General features: G+C 34.6%; 1 protein-coding gene across 2 annotated transcripts in view; it reads right to left on the reverse strand.

Annotated features, from left to right (window-relative positions):
- LOC140628832 (melanoma-associated antigen B10-like) overlaps positions 1–8,705 on the reverse strand; it is a 46,265-nt gene extending 37,560 nt beyond the window's left edge. The window contains exon 1 of one of the 2 annotated variants that reach the window (XM_072818371.1): positions 8,554–8,705. The gene's annotated coding sequence lies outside the window, so the exon portion shown is untranslated. The remainder of the gene's footprint in view (positions 1–8,553) is intronic. The other variant, XM_072818372.1, reaches the window with a different exon arrangement.
- Positions 8,706–9,513: the final 808 nt, after the last annotated feature.

Here is a 9,513-nt window from a genome sequence, read left to right on the forward strand (position 1 = left end):
AGACACAGGCAGAGGGAGAAGCAGGCTCCATGCAGGGAGCCCGATGGTGGGACTCGATCCCAGGTCTCCAGGATTAGGCCCTGGGCTGAAGGCGGCGCTAAACCGTTGAGCCACCCCGGCTGCCTGGTAATTTTAATTTTAATACAGAGAGGAAGATAAAATACGGTTGAAGTGAAGTGATAAAGTGGAGCAATACTTCCAGAGACTGACTATCATACTTCAATATAATCTGCACATATGAGAAAAATGGAAAAATTAGGTAAGATCAAATAAAACTGATAACAAGTGAGATCTTCTCTGTTCAAAATGAGCTATTGAAAAGATATACTATTGTTTAATCAGAAGGAAGTAAACTCAGAAATATACGACCTTGACAAGCTCTATGATATAGATAGTTGATAGATAGATAGATTAGATAGATAGATAGATAGATAGATAGATAGATAGATAGATAGATAATAGATAGATAGATAGATAGATAATAGATAGATAGATAATCATATATCTATAAACTTTGAGGGAAAGATGAGACTAATAGTACATTTTGCTTTAACAGGGACAAGAAGTCCTTGTGACTGCTTATTCAGCTTTCTAAGTGTTAAAATAAAATGAAGTATATGTAGACAAAAGTAATCCAGGAAGTATCCCAAAAGACCTCAAGCAAATCAATGAATAGTGTTTGCATTTCTGAAATTAAGATTAATAATAGTAACAGTGGAAAAGACAAATGTTAGACTTGTCATATTAAAAGAGGAACTTCTTGAAGAATCAAATTTGACAGCTTGATATACCTGAATGGGAACACAAAAACCACAGAGCCCGGTCCTTTATTTTATACTTAGAATAGTGAACATTCATTATCATGGTAATACTTCATGATACAAAATACCACAATCTATTGATTATTACCTTATTGCTGGGAATTTATATTTTGTCAAATTTGCTTTTATCATACTAGGATAAATATCTTAGAACCTAAATTTTTTCTTCGTATCTCTGATTATTTCCTTAGGATACAGCCTAAGGGATTTATTGGGATACTTAAAATAGATGATGTAAAAGTAATGTATAGTGGCCAGTTCAAGGAATAAGTTTTGACATAGTTATCATTTTTTGAAGTATACAACTTAATCATGCAAAAAAATTCTGGTATTCTGTTTGTGTCTCCAGTTGAGTCATTTAGCTTAGAAACCCTTACATGGTTAAGTTTGCAATTTACATTAGAAAAATCTTCACAAATATTTTTCTATGATGCCAGCACTAACTACACTGACTTGAAAATTTCTTTTTTAAGAAAAATATGTTTTCTAAAGTTTTTTTTATTACATTTTTTATAGAACATGTCTGTCACCTGTCAGGCATTGTGATTAAAGGGAGGAGAAATAGCCTATTTGCTTGATATAGAGTGCAGCATATTCTAAGCTAAATACATGTTTGTGACCAAATTCATGTGCTATAAACTGCTAGTCTTAAAAATAAAATTATACACTTTATTTATATATCATCCTATTTTTATTAAATTTAGAATGCAAATGAGACCTGGTTATACTTCAGTATATATGCCTTGAAATTAAGTTGTCAGTCCTAAAAGTAGTGACATTGTGCACTGTTTATGAAACACATGACACTCTGGTTAAGAAACAAAGCTAAGGAACGAAAGCAAAAAGAACTCTCAGAAGCCCATCACACTTATTGAGAATAAAATACAAAGTTCTTATCCAGGCCTATATCACTGTACTTGACCACAGGATCTGGCTCTGAAACTTTTCTCCATCTCCCATCACTCTAGGCTGCTCCTCCTCTTCCCAGGGACTCTGCCTTTCTCACAGTGCCTCCATCACTTGCTCCTTTTGTCAGGGAACTTCTTCCAGATACTCACAGGGCTCACTCTTAATTTTTTCAAAGCTCTTGTAAAAGACTGTCCCTGATTACCATATTCAGTCTCTAAGCCTTCACCTGCCTCCCCCCCCCCTTTTTTTTCCCATAGCCTTTACCTGTACTTTGGTGACATTATAAATGTGTATACATCTTTATTATCCTTATTCCCAGTAAAGTCAAAGCTTCATTAGGACAGAGGCTTTTTTTGTGAGCCACTACACTCCCAACGCTGGAACATTGTCATATAATTGGTTTTCAGTATATATCAAAAGAGTAATATGATACATTCACTGTTGGGGTCCAAAAGTGGTGCAGCAGAATCTTTATATTCTCCATGTGAAGCCAGCTAATATTCAAACTTTAACTATAAGGAAAAAAATCAGTAAGATATTTCATAGATTAATGTAATCAAGTAAAATTTTAAAACTAAATTGCATATATTTAATGTAATAATCATTGATGACATCTTTTATATGTTGGAAAATGTACAGTTAGATTATTTAATAAATTTTAACTAATTGTTTTCCTAGCAATTATTCACTACTTTTCATACCATTTCCACTCTGTCCCCCAACCCACCCCACTCAAATTCCTAAGTTCATAGCTTCAGGGGAGGAATGAGAAAGAAAAGAGCTTTCATGTTTCTTCTGGATATAGACACCTAAAATCTAAAGTCCTTAGAGAATGTTGAGAATTGATTGAAAATGGGGGAAAAATCAAGAATGAGAATTTCTTCATTTTTAAAAATGTCTCTACCCAAAAAATCTTAGAAGTTTATTTACGGGGTGGGGAGAAAATAATAGACTGGTATTCAAAATAGAGAATGATCTGTACTGGTCTGCTGTCGACCTATCAGGCACATATGTTGGTTGTAAACAACTTGGATGAGCTATTCTGGAGATAACCTGCCAGGTAAGAGTCTAAGTATTGTAGTGTCCCAGGAAGGGGAGGGAAAGGGGGCAAGCCCTGGTAACAAAAGAACCAAGGGAAAAAATGGCTATACAATGGCCCTAGATACGCTGGTTCTTCAATGACCTTATCAAGAATTATCTTTCGATGGACACCGAGGCTCCTTCCACAGTTGGTCCACAATAGCCAAATTATGGAAGGAGCCTCGGTGTCCATCGAAAGATGAATGGATAAAGAAGATGTGGTCTATGTATATATACAATGGAATATTACTCAGCCATTAGAAACGACAAATACCCACCATTTGCTTCAACATGGATAGAACTGGAGGGTATATTCTGAGTGAAGTAAGTCAATCAGAGAAGGACAAACATTATATGCTTTCATTCATACAGGGAATATAAAAAAATCATGAAAGGGATTAAAGAGGAAAGAAGAGAAAATGAGTGGGAAATATTAGAGAGGGTGACAGAGCATGAGAGACTCCTAACTCTGGGAAACGAACAGGGGGTAGTGGAAGGGGAGGAGGGCGGGGGTATGGGGTGACTGGGTGACGGGCACTAAGGGAGGCACTTGACAGGATGAGCACTGGGTGTTATGCTATATGTTGGCAAATCGAACCAATAAAAATATTGGTTCAATAAAATATTGGCTCCAACCAAAATATCGGTTCCAATAAAAAATATACAAAAATAATAAAATAAAATAAAATAAATAAAATAAAATAAAATAAAATAAAATAAAATAAAATAAAATAAAATAAAAAGAATTATCTGTTCTCATTCCTTTGCACCTTTAAGTCTCCAGGAACTTTGACCAAATCTCTAAGGAATAGGATAAAACCCTATTGAACTGAGAACAACTTTCCACTACTCCAGTAGAGATCTTCAATAAAAATAAAGTGGATATGAGAAAATAAAAAGAATTGTATCTTTTGCACAACTAAGCTCCATATGCTGGCTACCCACTATATAATATGTCATACATTAATATATTATTTATTAATAGATTAATATCAATTATTAATAAATTGACATTTATTTATCAATTTTAATATATTTATTAATGTTTATGATATATAAAATATATATATGGTGGCAAATTTTCTGAGAGTAAAGAAACTTAAACTTCAGGGTCTCTCTCTCTCTTATACAAGTCCCTAGGTTTGTAGGAGTGCTTGGAGTTGTAGTACATTCTGGAAACCAGTTTGCACAGAAAGTATTTCTCTATAAGCATTTCTACAAAATTGTGTAAAGAGACCTCAGAAGAAATGAATCTCAATTGTTAAAGCTCCAGAAATTCCTTGTGATTTCTCTTTTCATTAAAATATATGTACACTTTTGTCTCTTTTTTCTTTGCTCATTTGTTTTGTTTCTTAAATTCCCTATGTGAGTGAAATCATATGGTATTCGTATTTCTCTGACTGCTTTATTTTGCTTAGCATAATATCCTGTAGCTCCAACCATGTCGTTGCAAATGGCAAGATTTCATTCTTTTTTATGGCTGAAAAAATACAGACTCTTAACCATAGAGAATAAACATAGTTACCAGAGAGGAGGTGAGTTGGGGATGGGTGAAAAAGGTGATGGGGATTAAGGAGGACACTTGTGATGAGCACTGGGTGATGTACAGAAGTGCTGAATCACTAAATTCTGCACCTGAAACTAATATTACGCTGACACACAAAAGTGTTATTATGCTGTTTATTACTTAACTGAAATTAAAAAAACATATATATATATTTGAACCTAATTATAAATATATAATTTTGTATTATTTTTCTTAATTTTTGTATTTTTTTATTAGCCATCGTATTGTATAGACTTTGGGCTCCACTTAGCCTGGGCCCACCTTTGTATATGTTTGTATATACATATAACTTTAAAAAGATAGACCACCAGGCTAATAAGTGCATTGACCTTTGAGAAGTAGTGATGGCAGACCAAGTAGGGAAAGATTTTTTAAATTTAACCTCACATAACTTTATAAGCTTTTGCTCTATTGTGTTTTGTATTTTTTTTCTTAATTCCTGACAAAAAAGAAACAAAATTCTCATTTCTTCAAAATAACTTAGATTTTGATAAAATCTGCCTGCCCCCACACCCTGCCAAAAAACTAAAACAAAACAAAATAAAAATGAAACCAAGTAAGGGCACCTGGGTGGTTCAGTCAGTTAAATGTCCCCTTCTTGATTTCAGCTCAGGTCGTGATATCAGGGTCATGAGATTGAGCCCTGCATGAGCCCCATGCTCAGTGGGAAGTCAGTTTCTCCTTCTCTCTTTTTTTTTTTTTTTTTTTTTTTTTTTAGTTTCTCCTTCTCCATCCTTCACTGCCCCTCCCCCTGCTCATGCATGGGCGAGTGTGCTCTCTCTCTCTCTCAAATAAATAAATCTTTAAAAAATTAAAAAAAATCTTTAACAAGAATGAAACCAAGTGTTGGGATTTCTTAATAATGGGGAAAATTGCTACATCTTTCTTGTTTCCTTCACAGCCAAATATCTGTAGAGGTTAATATCATTTGTTTTATTTTTAGGTTTTATTGAAGTATAATTTACATGTCATAAAATTCACAGGTTGTGTCAACTCAGTGATGTTTTTAGTGAATTTATGAATGCGTGCAACCAGCACCAAAATCCAGAAACATTCTCATCACCCTCCAAAATTCCCTTGTGCACATGTGCAGTTTATAAAATGATTCTTTTTTAAAATCTGTTTTTGCTTATGAACCCTTGTCTTTAGTAGTCCACTTAGTGCTAGCCCTCCCTCACTCCTTTTGATTTCTCCTGCATCAATCATTGAAACTTTCCTTGCCATGGTCACTAAATAACCTTATTCTTAGAATTAATGGATATTTCTTCACTTTTAACTTACTTGATTTTCAGCTATCCTTGGCACTGTTGGGAATTCCTTTCTTTATGAAATACTTTTGGCATTCCTGTAGCAGGAAATCTACCCAGTATCTGTCCTTCTCTTTCCTTTCTCCTTATGAATAGAAACTCTGTAGGTTACATGTGACCATATGATCAGCTAAAATAATAGAAATTATCAAGGTCACTTACATTTGGGAGGAGGTGATAAGATGTAAGAAGTTGGCTAGGCACTTCTGGAAAAGATTTTGATTCTCTATATAGAGGTTATCTCTTTTTGCTTCCCCCACTTTGCCCTTTCTGCCTGGAACACAATTGCTTATTAAAGTTTTGTGGAGGGACGCCTGGGTGGCTCAGCGGTTGGGCGCCTGCCTTCGACTCAGGGTGTGATGCCAAGATCCTGGCATCAAGTCCCGCATCAGGCTTCCTGTGAGGAGCCTGCTTCTCCCTCTGCCTGTGTCTCTGCCTGTCTCTCTCAGTCTGTGTCTCTCATGAATAAATAAATCTTTAAAAAATTATGTTGGGTAGAGCATCTCCCCACCATGATATAAATGGCAAGGCATAAAGGTAAGAGTTGGTTGGGATATTGAGGGCCACGAACTGCCCATCTTTGGACTTGTTTAAGAGGAAACAAACTTGCATTGTGTTTAAGCCCCGGATAATATGGGTTTCTCTTACCAACATCCAATTGCAATCAATAACTAAAATAGCTTAGATAGCTTCTCTTATTTTGAGGCTATGGGTAATGGTGCTATCTGGAAGAGTCTTTGTAAAGAAAGACGGAGGATGTGATATGATGAACTCATCATATCTCTGACACTGTCCTCTTATATGACATTCACTTTTGTCTCAGACAAGGTAGGTTCGGTGCTTTTTTTGTACAAATCTAGTAGTTAACTGTCTGGGAGAGCATGGATTCTATGGACTACAGTTCCTTGCATAAGGACAAACCCATGTGCTATGCCAATAAACAGATTTGTTTAGAAAATCAAAGGTACCATTTGCATATTATGGTTATGACCCTGGGGGAAAAATATTCTTTGGCTATGCAAGATACTAGGATAAAATTCTTTTTAGAGCTACAACCAGCCAACCCTCCTTCCTTCTTTCCTTCCTTTCTTCCTTATTCCATCACTCTCTCCTTTCCTTCCCTACCCTCCCCCTTTTTCTCTCTTTCTGGGAATCATAAATAAGCCCAAAAGAACATATATGGGATGACTGAAAGAGAAGAGCAATCCTCATTTTTCTCACTTCGTTATATAGACTCTTCATTGTTTTAAATCCAGTGAAATAATGTATTGTAGCTACTATAAAAATATCAAATAGAAACAAAAGAAGAAAGAGAGTAACTAAACATTGTAAGAAAAGTTTTAAAATATGGCTTTTTTTGTTTATAGTATGAGAAAGCCAGTATTGTCTAAAACTGTTGATGGGAGCCAAAACTGAAACAAATGCATGAAGAGCAATTTAGGGACAACAAAAAGCTTGTCTTTTATATACCATTTTCCCAGCAATGCTGTTTCTGTAAATTTATTCTAAAATAACAATTTCGCTGAAGCCTATTTGGAGTGGAAACTTGTATGAAAGTTAAAATCTTGCTTAGCTCTCATTCTTGCATACCAACTGGACAGTGAATTAAGGAGAAAGGATAATAGCACTTCCTTTCCACAGACTCAACAGATACCTTGTTTTCACAATTAAAAGTTTTTAGAATAGTTAAAAACCCTTAGCTATAGTTTATATTTTTCCTCTGTATTTACCACAAATTGACTTGTCTATGACCTACTTTAATAATTAAGAGAAGGAATAGATTTCTTCGTATATGCAATATAGGCATTATTAGAATGGCTTCTAATTTTCCTAGGAAATTTTTTAAAATCCAAAATCCAATAAATCTGAAACCTGATTTTTATTAATTATATGAGAAAAGCAGCTACCCATAATTAGGCCAAAAGAAGTATTTGAAATGAAATTGCAGGGTTTTTTTATGTTTCATAAAATCACTCAAAGAAATAATAATTTTGAGGGCATGCAAAGGTTTCCTTAAAATAAGTTCTCATCAATCTTATAAATATTTTTAATGTATTTTAAACTAATCATTTTTGTGAATGATACTTCTGAAAACAATTAAGCTTATTTACCTTCAATATTTTGCAAGAAACCAAGTAAGAAATTTTGGAGCACAGCATGACCTGGGATATCTTTTGTCTTGTGTAATGAAAGTATATGCAGACGTTTATTCCAAAAAGCCATTATTTATAGACACTAAGCAAGCTTCCTCCACATAATCTTCTGAAGTTCTTCAGAGAAGTTCTATCACCCTCAAAAACAGAGGCTACAGTCTTGCTGAAGGCTGTAAGATTCAGCAGGTTTCCTAACATCTGAACAGTGTAACTCTCTAAGAATTTCAATTTTTCTGCACTATCCTCTTCTTTTTTCAAACATCTTAAGGTCTTTAAATAAGGATGATGTCTCAGTGTGAATTAGCACCACACTCATTGTAACTAATCTAGGAGATCAGAATTCCCCAGAACTTTCTAAACATAAGATGCCCAGCCTCGGCCACTTCAGGTAATTTTTTAGAGCCCCAAACAAATCCAGTACTCTTTCTGACATGTTTCTTGTTTGCATTGATAAAACACATCTATCTCACTTTTTGGACCTGCTTCCACTTGACTCACTCCTCTCATTTTATACTTAAGAGGTAATTTTACGCTTCATTTTTTACAGATTAAATATCCTCAGACAGTTATCTTTTCAAAAAATAGTTTTAGCTTGGGGTACCTGTGTGGCTCAGTCAGTTAAGTGTCTGACTCTTGGTTTCAGCTCAGGTCATGATCTTATGATTAGTGATCTCATGGGTAGTAGGAATGAGCTCCACCTTGGGCTCTGCACTCACCAGAAAGTCGGCTTGAAGATTCTCTCCTTCTCTCCCAACCCCCACTCACACGTGCACGTTTTTTCTCTTTAAAATAAATAAGTAAAGTTTAAAAAATAGTTTTAGCTTGTTCTTTTGACCATCATACCGTAATCAGTAAAAAGAGACTCTAAACTAAAAAAAAAACACCAAGTGAAGATTCTCATTGAGTTGTCTCATAGTTAGTAAATCTAATCTGTTATTGGACACATTGAAGCCAAATTATCTATGTAGAGCAAATGTTAACCTATTTTTTCTTCCTCACTACTGCTACAGTTTCCTATTTAACAATAGTAGGGAAGGGCTATGCCTATTTTTGACCATCACATACCTTAGAAACCTATATATTTTCTTCATTAAAAAATCAGAATAGGAAAAATATTCATAAAATTAAAAAGTATTAATCAAGTGAATCATTTGTATATCTTTGGCTATTTTCATGAAAGGATGGTGGAATTTCAAAGTATCTTGATGAACACTGGGAAGAGGGCAGTTGCATGAAATATGTAGAACTTCACAATTTAAAGTGATAGCATTGCTAATCATGAAACTTCTAAAAACCCTAGAAGGAGATAAAAATATGAATGGTTAAAAAAATATGAATGGTTATTCCATGACAGGTAAGAAGTCTTCAGCCTCTCATGTTAATTATTCCATGTAATGGAGGAAAGGATTTGCAATGTTGGTATAGCAAACTAGAAAAATGTTATAATATGGGTCTACTGGATTTAAAATGCTCTGGATTAGAAAATAATGAACAAAAAATATCCCCAAAATCTATAATTCTACTGGAAAACATATGGAGTTCCCATGTTGGAACAAAGTTGATAAAGGAATACTGGAATACATAAGGTGAAATAGATCATATGTACAAGGAAGAATGCTACAAATGATTAAAACTAGTCCAAGGGTACTCCATGACTGGAAGGGGTTGATAGGGAC

The sequence above is a fragment of the Canis lupus genome, chromosome X (genome assembly GCF_048164855.1).
Source record: "Canis lupus baileyi chromosome X, mCanLup2.hap1, whole genome shotgun sequence".
In the NCBI taxonomy this organism is placed as follows: domain Eukaryota; kingdom Metazoa; phylum Chordata; class Mammalia; order Carnivora; family Canidae; genus Canis; species Canis lupus.